The sequence below is a fragment of the Brachycentrus maculatus genome, unplaced genomic scaffold (genome assembly GCF_059751285.1).
Source record: "Brachycentrus maculatus isolate JH-2025_06_01 unplaced genomic scaffold, ASM5975128v1 h1tg000866l, whole genome shotgun sequence".
Lineage (NCBI taxonomy): Eukaryota > Metazoa > Arthropoda > Insecta > Trichoptera > Brachycentridae > Brachycentrus > Brachycentrus maculatus.
In genome coordinates this window covers 5,447-13,668 of record NW_028281592.1, presented here as the reverse complement: position 1 = coordinate 13,668, position 8,222 = coordinate 5,447, and the positions used below count along the sequence as shown (strand labels likewise).

The following is an 8,222-nucleotide window of genomic DNA, read 5'->3' as shown; positions in this document are numbered from 1 at the left end:
ATAGATTACAGTTTCAGAGATAAGTACTCCATTTCGAAATCAGAGTCAGAGCCAATTACAAAAGAGGAAATTCAAAATATTGTTAAAGGTATTATGTAGAATGAAGGGGAAGGAGAAATGAGAAAAACCTATCTTCGATCGATGGGTGCTGAAAATGAAATAACTTAAAAGAGATACTGTGACATCTTAGACGATCCAGAGTAAAGAGATAAATGTTATGATTCCAAGGGTAGCAGTCTTAGTGACAATCTCTTTTTCATTCTGGATATTTTACGCGGCAATTGGGGATACGATATCTAGAACACCAGAAATACAAATTGATTCATTCATTGCTTATACCTATGTCTATGCTCATACTCATAATTATACAACGATGTAATTTATACCTCTGTATAGATACAGAAATGCCGTTATATTATAAATTTAAAGTAAAAAACAAACATCCATATAATAAATCGTTAGAGGTAACAAATGAACCAAACAAACTAAAATACTCAATTTTAATACAACTCAAAAGATGCATCAATACCCAATGCATACTCGCAAAACGTGACAGCAGGAACTATGCCAAGAGGGGCATACGATTGTAATACAACCAAGATACTCTCTCTGCAGGAGGAGTTGCTGAACTGCAAAAAATAGATGTCAAAGAAGCAGGCTAAATGGTAGAAATAGCGGAACTTGCTCCTGAATAAACAATAAATAAGCAGCATGTAAATAATCTAGACAAAACAACGGCTCTCCAACATGGCGCAAATCAACCAGACTCTCACAGATGCGCTAGCAAATGGTGGTTTCATGGGCGAAACTCTACAAAACATTCAAAACATGTCACTAATGATCTTAGGCACAGAGATAAACTTCAAGGAGAACAAACTGAACAAAGAAAAAAGCCACAAAAATGAATAAAATCGAGTAACAATGCTCGAGCCATAAAGAAACAAAATTACAAAATTATAAAATTAGTGCATTTAGCTAAAGAACATCAACAAGAAATGCAATGAAAATATTGGGATTTTGTCGGATAAACTTAGCGATTTATCGGAAGTGTGCAAACGAAAGTAGCAGGGGTTGCAGGAAAAGTAGAATATTATTCAGAATCTACGAATCACACTTGAGAGGAAATAAGAAGAAGTTCTGAAATGCTACCAATAAATCTCTAAAATCAGTACCACTCAAGTACAAATGGCACTCTAAGGCTACACAAGTGCCAAAACTAAGAATAAGTAAGTCAAAGGGTCACCCTCAACAGAAAGAATACCACACTACTCAACCATAAATAAACAAGCAAGCAACGAAACAAAACGAAATCAGCCCGAAAAAGAGAAATAATACATAAATTATGAGCATGAACCATAAAATTCTGTGAAACCACACAAAAGAAGACTGACTCTACAGGAGCTAGACTCTAATATCAATTATTTGTGTCATAAGAAATACCCTTATAATAACGATTCAGCTTATTTGTTAGCTTAGCCGACAACGGATCACGACAATGAGAATGATAATGATCCTTATATTCAAGTTCAGGGTTCGGACGAGCCCAGCACATGCCACTACCAATAAAATTAAGTCAATGAACATGAAACTAGTCAAATGACCCCGCACTATCCGAAGAGTGTCTGCCAATATGAGAGGAACTCAAAGAAAAGCAAGGATAAAAGTCAAAGATACCAACAAAACAATCTTCGAAAATGCCCATAGACCTCACACGATGGAAGAGATAGCCAAATGTGGGCCCACTAATCGAATGGCTCCTAAAACTCCTATTTCGGCGACGATTTATAAAACTAATATGATGAATAAGAAGAGTAATAAACAGAGAAATTGCTCTGTTAATTCTGCCATAGGGTCTTCAGCCAGTATGATTTCCAACAACACATGAGAAACTGTGGATATCACTCTAAGCAATAAGACCATATTCGATCTCTCCTTAAGAAGAAGAAGGTTATCGAAGAGAAACTGACACACTTAAAAAATACAGATGACATCGATAACAGCAGATGGAGCAATAATGGAAGGCCGAAGAGACCAACACCACACGTAAAGAAATAAAATAATTTCCATACCCAAAAATATCATTATTGAGCATCCATCCTTATAACTTTTGTAATCGGGCTAAAACACTCGACAATTATCTAGTTCACTCCAGCAATTCATGTGATATTGTATTGTATATGGAATGCTTAGATAATCATTGTTTGCTTTATCATCATTATTTGCCCTGAAGAGAAACAAAGAGCGTTTTAGAGTTCGGAGAGCTAATAATTGTTTGTAGAGTTTCAAGGTATCTGATTTGCATTGCTGATTTCGAATTGAGGATTTCGGAAGTTTATTTCATGAGCTTTGCTGCTTCCACGTCTGCTTGTGCTGATATTATTTGGGCTTGGGAAAGTCTTTTTTGGATGGCTGCGGATTGCATATTCTTTTTTGTTTCGGGAGAGAGGTACAGATCCTTAATGAAAATATTTTCGATGTACAGCCCCCATTTCTACACACTTTATTTCACATAGCCTTCAATGGCATCTGCAACTGCCCCTCTGCTCTACAAAAGTGTCTGAAAAAGAGTCTAACCAACAACGGTACGCATTGCCGAATATGACATTTCACTGATGAAACTTCTGAGCTCGTTAGGGTCTGTGCCCAGTTTGTACACCAGCTTATAAGGGTTAGTGGTCCTGTAATAAACTGCAGGGTCAATTTGCAATGAAACGTTGTCCTTTGTGATAACAGTTTGAGGTTTTAAATTTAATACACAGGTCTTCATGTCAACTTGAATCACTTTCTCTGTCCATGGGTTTATAACATGCAGTCCTGGCTGAATAACCCTTTGATATCTCCCAAAACTCTGCAGTATTCCAGTTTTGCTGGTCTGAAGTTCGTAGAGCGGACTCCCACAGCAGCAGCATATACAAGGGCAATATATTCTCAAACATCCTCCAACATTCCCGCATGTGATCAGACAACCTTAATAACATGTAGTTTAATGTTCATCGGGCACTCCATATTCTTCCTATCCGAATTTGCTCTGGTTCAGTTTCTGCATATCAGACATTGGTAACACTTATTTATTATGCATTTGTGATTTTTATTTATAATCTAATGAAATCCCCTTTTTAAATTCCAAGTGTCTAACTTCATTATTCTGCATGTTGGATGTTCATAACAATAATTGTAGCAATCTAATCGTAATGTTTTTGTGTGTGAATTTGGATATTGTATCATAATAAGCATAATTCAAATTTTATTGATGATTGAGCATAACTGAATATTGCGAATTGTGAAAATAAAGTCTAAAGTCAATTGCATAAACTCATCGCTTTATTTATTAACTAATGAATGAGGTGAAACAAATTTATAGGAATTGCCAACATTTTCATCAATGGAAGTTCATTTTCCTGCATAAGCCGCAGTTTCATGTAATGCTGTCGATCTGCATTATTATTTTTTATGTTCATAATTGCTGGCTGGTTTATGTCTATGCCTAAATGTATGCATATGTCTATTATGGCATATATATACAGAAACTCAATATATACTTAAATAATAACTAACAATTATGCATGCTGTCAATTATATTCCTATTCGTTGCCTTTTAATTATTATTATATACTACGAACCCATGCCAGTTTCAATCGATAAGAAAGCCCATCAATGGCTGCGCAAACTCAACATCTTCAAACATAATGGCGCCCCCACCGCAAATCAATAATAAACCATATAAATTTCGTATGATGATGAGATTTATCTACAAAATGGATACCACTTCGCAACTATTGTTCGCAAGTTTGTTTAGCCTTTCTCTCAGCAGTATACTGACTTACTGAAAGTGAGGAAGATTGCCGGGTTGAAGTCACCTGAAAATTGGGCTATTATTTAGTAAATATTTTGTGATGAAGGCCTATAATGGTAGCACTTGGCTACTATGATTTCGAAGAGCTTACCGAAGATTGTCAAACTGGGTAGAAATGTATTTCCGAGAGAATTCTAAGTGGACTCATAGATTTCCTATATGAGAAATTCGCTTAGAAATAAACCGAATCAAATCCCAAAAAAAGAAAGACCCGCAAAGATTATATCGATATCAATAGCTTCCATAAGTAAATTCCACTTTCAAAAGCATAGAACACCCTTCAGTTCATGTGCTTGTTGCTTGTAAACTGCTTTGACTTCTCATTAGGAGAAGCTTTAGGCTTATTCGTAGAAGATAGCAAATACTTAAAGTCATTGATGATCCAGGGTTCGAAAAAAAATTAATATGAGGGAGTCATTAAGCTACTTGATGTTCTAATTGAAAAATGGCAGTACTTATAAAAGTCGCTCTGCATAAATTCTGACAAATAGTTGTAGAATATCCTTGAAGGCATATCCTCGGGCATATAGTCTCACAACAAGGAAGTTCGAGCTAAAACCTTGCTTTTGTTTGCTCAAATAAGCCACCCAAAATGGTTTTAGAGCAAAGGAAATATCAAACTGCTACTCTCTCCTGCAATCTAATGCTTTGATTTTCTGATTACTCGACAGAAATCCAGACTGCAGGACATCTTTAACGACTAAATGCACATTAAGATCTCAGATAAGCTCGTACTCATCAGATTGTTATCGAATCTGATCGCAAAACTGCCATTCTGCATGTACAAGAAATAGATACTCGCTCATCTACCACTTTCCTACATATACGCACAATGTTTCACAATCCTCAACCCCGAAGACATCGATACCCACAGCTCCAAACTCATAACTCTCACAAAGTAGCTCTTAACCAAACTTATCTGCTCCTACCCTGAAGACACACCTAAAAACTAGCATGAAAACATCATATAAATCTACCAATACTACTCCAATCGATTATATTTCGAGCAATGCCAGACAATTGCAATGCTCTTCCAAATAATTGAGAGTTTACTCTATCACTAATCGAAACTGATCACTACATTTTTCAAACTGGCAATGAAGTATCTGCAGAATACTCATGGTGATATCAAGAATTGGGTTATTGACAATCTCAAACATTTGTATTAAAAGATGCAGAAATAGTTTCCTATTGGCTGTTTTCTGCTTATGTACTCCATCAATACTGTATCACAGGCTGTTTAGTATGAGTTATTTTCACTTATGAGTAAATAACAGGACATGAATGAAACTGAATCGACCCATTTCTTAGGGATACTCGAACAGTACTATACCACACAAATACATTCTAAATGTTTTATAAATTTGATTGATAATTATTTGGAGGTCAATCCGAAGATGTCTCGGATGTGGGCAGTCGCATCACATAACAGAATATTCGTCAAGCTCGATAAGATGAAGCTGCCATTTGCAGAAGACTCGAATAATGTCTTGAACCCTCCTTTGCCCAGTAAGAGCAAGGTGGTTAACTCAATCGGCCTCAAAAGAAAGTAAATGCTAAAACACAGGGAATACGAACTCGCATAAACTCTGCTCTGGAGTCTGACCAGAATTAAAAATCGGACATTCCTTGAAGACTACAACCGCTAATTGCATCATCACATCAACAGACTCACACTTTAAATCGGAATAAAGAAGAAGACTCTAATCAAACTTTACAAGGCCTTAGCAAAACAAACCAAAAAAACACTAAACTCCATATTTTAGCCACATAAGATGAACGAGTTAGTGCAATAAATTATGAAACATAAGAAAATTGGGGAAATGAATGCATCGGGTTTGCAGGATGGTAACTCATTAAAACGTAAAAGCCAATAACTGTAATCATAGTTCTTTAACTAATCAGTCCAGTCATTTGATCTATAAAGTCAACAGCCTTCAACTGCTCGAAAATACGAGCAGCCAGATGAAAACATCGACAATTCGAACTCCGAGTAGCTGGAAGAATTAAATGAGTTCATGACAGATTCTCCAGATTATTTCAGAACATAAAGAAGAGAGTAACCTGAAATCAGCAGCTATTTACTGCCTTTCACTGAACAATAGCTTAGTTTATTCCCTGCATATTTCCGTAAAGAATAGATGTAGCAACATGAAATATCCTATATCTCGGTCATGAAGCTTAAATATGAGCATGTCCTCCAGAAATGTTCATAGATCCACAGCACAATCACATCAAATCAAACAGATATCGCATTGATTGTCTCAGATTTATTGAAAGCCATTGGGCTTTATCAGACTGCTGACAGGGATGTTGCAGAGTAACTATATACAAAGTCTCTACTTTATGGAACTAATTCATCATAGATTGTGGAATAGTTTCTGATTCAGTTAGGCTTATCGATGTTTGGGTTCTTGTATAATCGGAGGATACCTGTCACTTCACTTCAATCTTTCTTCACCCTTCTGGAAGATCAGCTGACTAGCGTAGGTCTCTTAAACAAATAGCTGAATGTTAATAACACAAACAAACATCCACTCACAAAACAAATACAATTCTCACATTAGCTTTCTTCGAAGATAAGTTCCGACAACAATATTTCATCATATTTGGTTTGTTTCAGCACTCTGAGTGACATTGTGCACAAATCTTTAGGTTTCTCCCTACCTGAGCCAATATCGAAGATTGTTAATACAATTAGCATTCCAACAAATTCATAGAATGCAGTGATTGAACAATAACTGCATAGTTTAGAATAGCTATTATAGAAAACTGTGTAACCACAATAAAACAAACCGAAGAAGCACAACATGAGCATGAAAAACATGAGTAAAAACACAATTAGAGACAACTTCGCAAAGAATTACTAACCAATGGTAACAATCGACCTCATGAAAAATCAAAGCGAGAAGAAAGTTAATAATTTAGCATTGAAATAAAAACTGCAATTACGAAGGAAGGCATTATCGAAATAACTTATTGCTGCTAAATCTCTCAACTCAATGACAATGAAGGCAAGCTAAATGAACGCAATCATCGAAGAAGGAGAAAATGTAATAAATTAAGACCCTTGATTAAGAAATATAAGAAAATAACTGATTGTTTTTGTTTTGATTTGAATTGAATTAGATCGATGATACTGATATTATTGAATAAATGCAAAACTTTGGACTTTAGTTGTATATAAGCAATCGCAATTTCACACAATAAAAATTTAATGGCAGATGAAGAAGTGATGAGGCAATCGATCCTTCAGGAAACTGATCATATAGGAACAAAACGTAGATTTGGTCTGTTCAGCCAGCCTATTTCTACTGCAATTGGTGACAATGGAGAATATAAAAAGAAAATACGTAATCCATTATCTTATGTTGTAGACCCGAGAGATCCGGCCAATAATAAACCTGTTACAGAACTCAAAAACTTCTATACATCCCCGACCAGAAGCGGTAGGACTAATGCTGGATTTTTTAGCCCTCTGAACCCACTTGCGACATCTGAAAAGAAAGATCAGTTTATTGAGTAAGGGAGAAGATTGCTCAGGTAGCAAAAGTAGGATAGAGATCACGGCAGAAAATAAGTTAGCTTTTTTACTGGCACTGGCAACAAGATAATGTAAGATTGAGTTTATTTGTTTAGAGCCAAACCTGCATATCCTTATCTCGAACAGAAGAACCCATAACTTGACCCTAGGAGACATCGTGAGAGCGATGGAAGAGTCAAAGTCGAGCCGAGAAATGTCTTAACCAATGGGACTTCCACCGTGGAGAAGAATCTGTTCAAGCCTTAAAAATACATAGAGGATCCATACGACCGCGCTCATAAACTGGAGTTATAGCGATCAAAGAGAAATAAATCGATGGAGGCCTAACAAAGCTTCAGACCAAATTCTTTTTCACCTGATTTGTTCAACTCTGTGAAAAAAGTATACGGAGAGGATGGGGAGCTGAAGAAGGTAGAAATTTATTATAAACTCTCAGAAGGAACCAAAATAAACGAAGTTTAACATCTACAAGCATGAAGGAGCATGGAGAACTTCAAGCCCAAATAAGAAAGTATGATATATAGATGATTTAGGGATTAAATGGATACTTTGAGCCTTTTCCTGTCTATATGGAAAACCCCCTAAAATCGGTCACTCGAAAGCCCCCTCAATAAAAAACAAAGGATAGTTTCAAGAGAATGAGCGGTGATTTATCGACTCCTTCTCCCTCAATAAGTCTCCACAGATCTAATATATTAAGAAGTGTTGCTCGGTGATTCTTTGAGATTAATAAATTCAGAAAACATTTATAACTAATAAAACATATAACAATTTCAAGGCTATCATAAATCTTTCTTGTCATTTTCTTTTGACGGTTTGTTCTTT

The 8,222-nt window shown here is 35.9% G+C and overlaps 1 pseudogene; it reads right to left on the bottom strand.

The window, feature by feature from the left end:
• Positions 1-2,215: 2,215 nt before the first annotated feature.
• On the bottom strand, positions 2,216-3,624 carry LOC148299970 (stomatin-like; annotated as a pseudogene).
• Between the last annotated feature and the right edge of the window lie 4,598 nt (positions 3,625-8,222).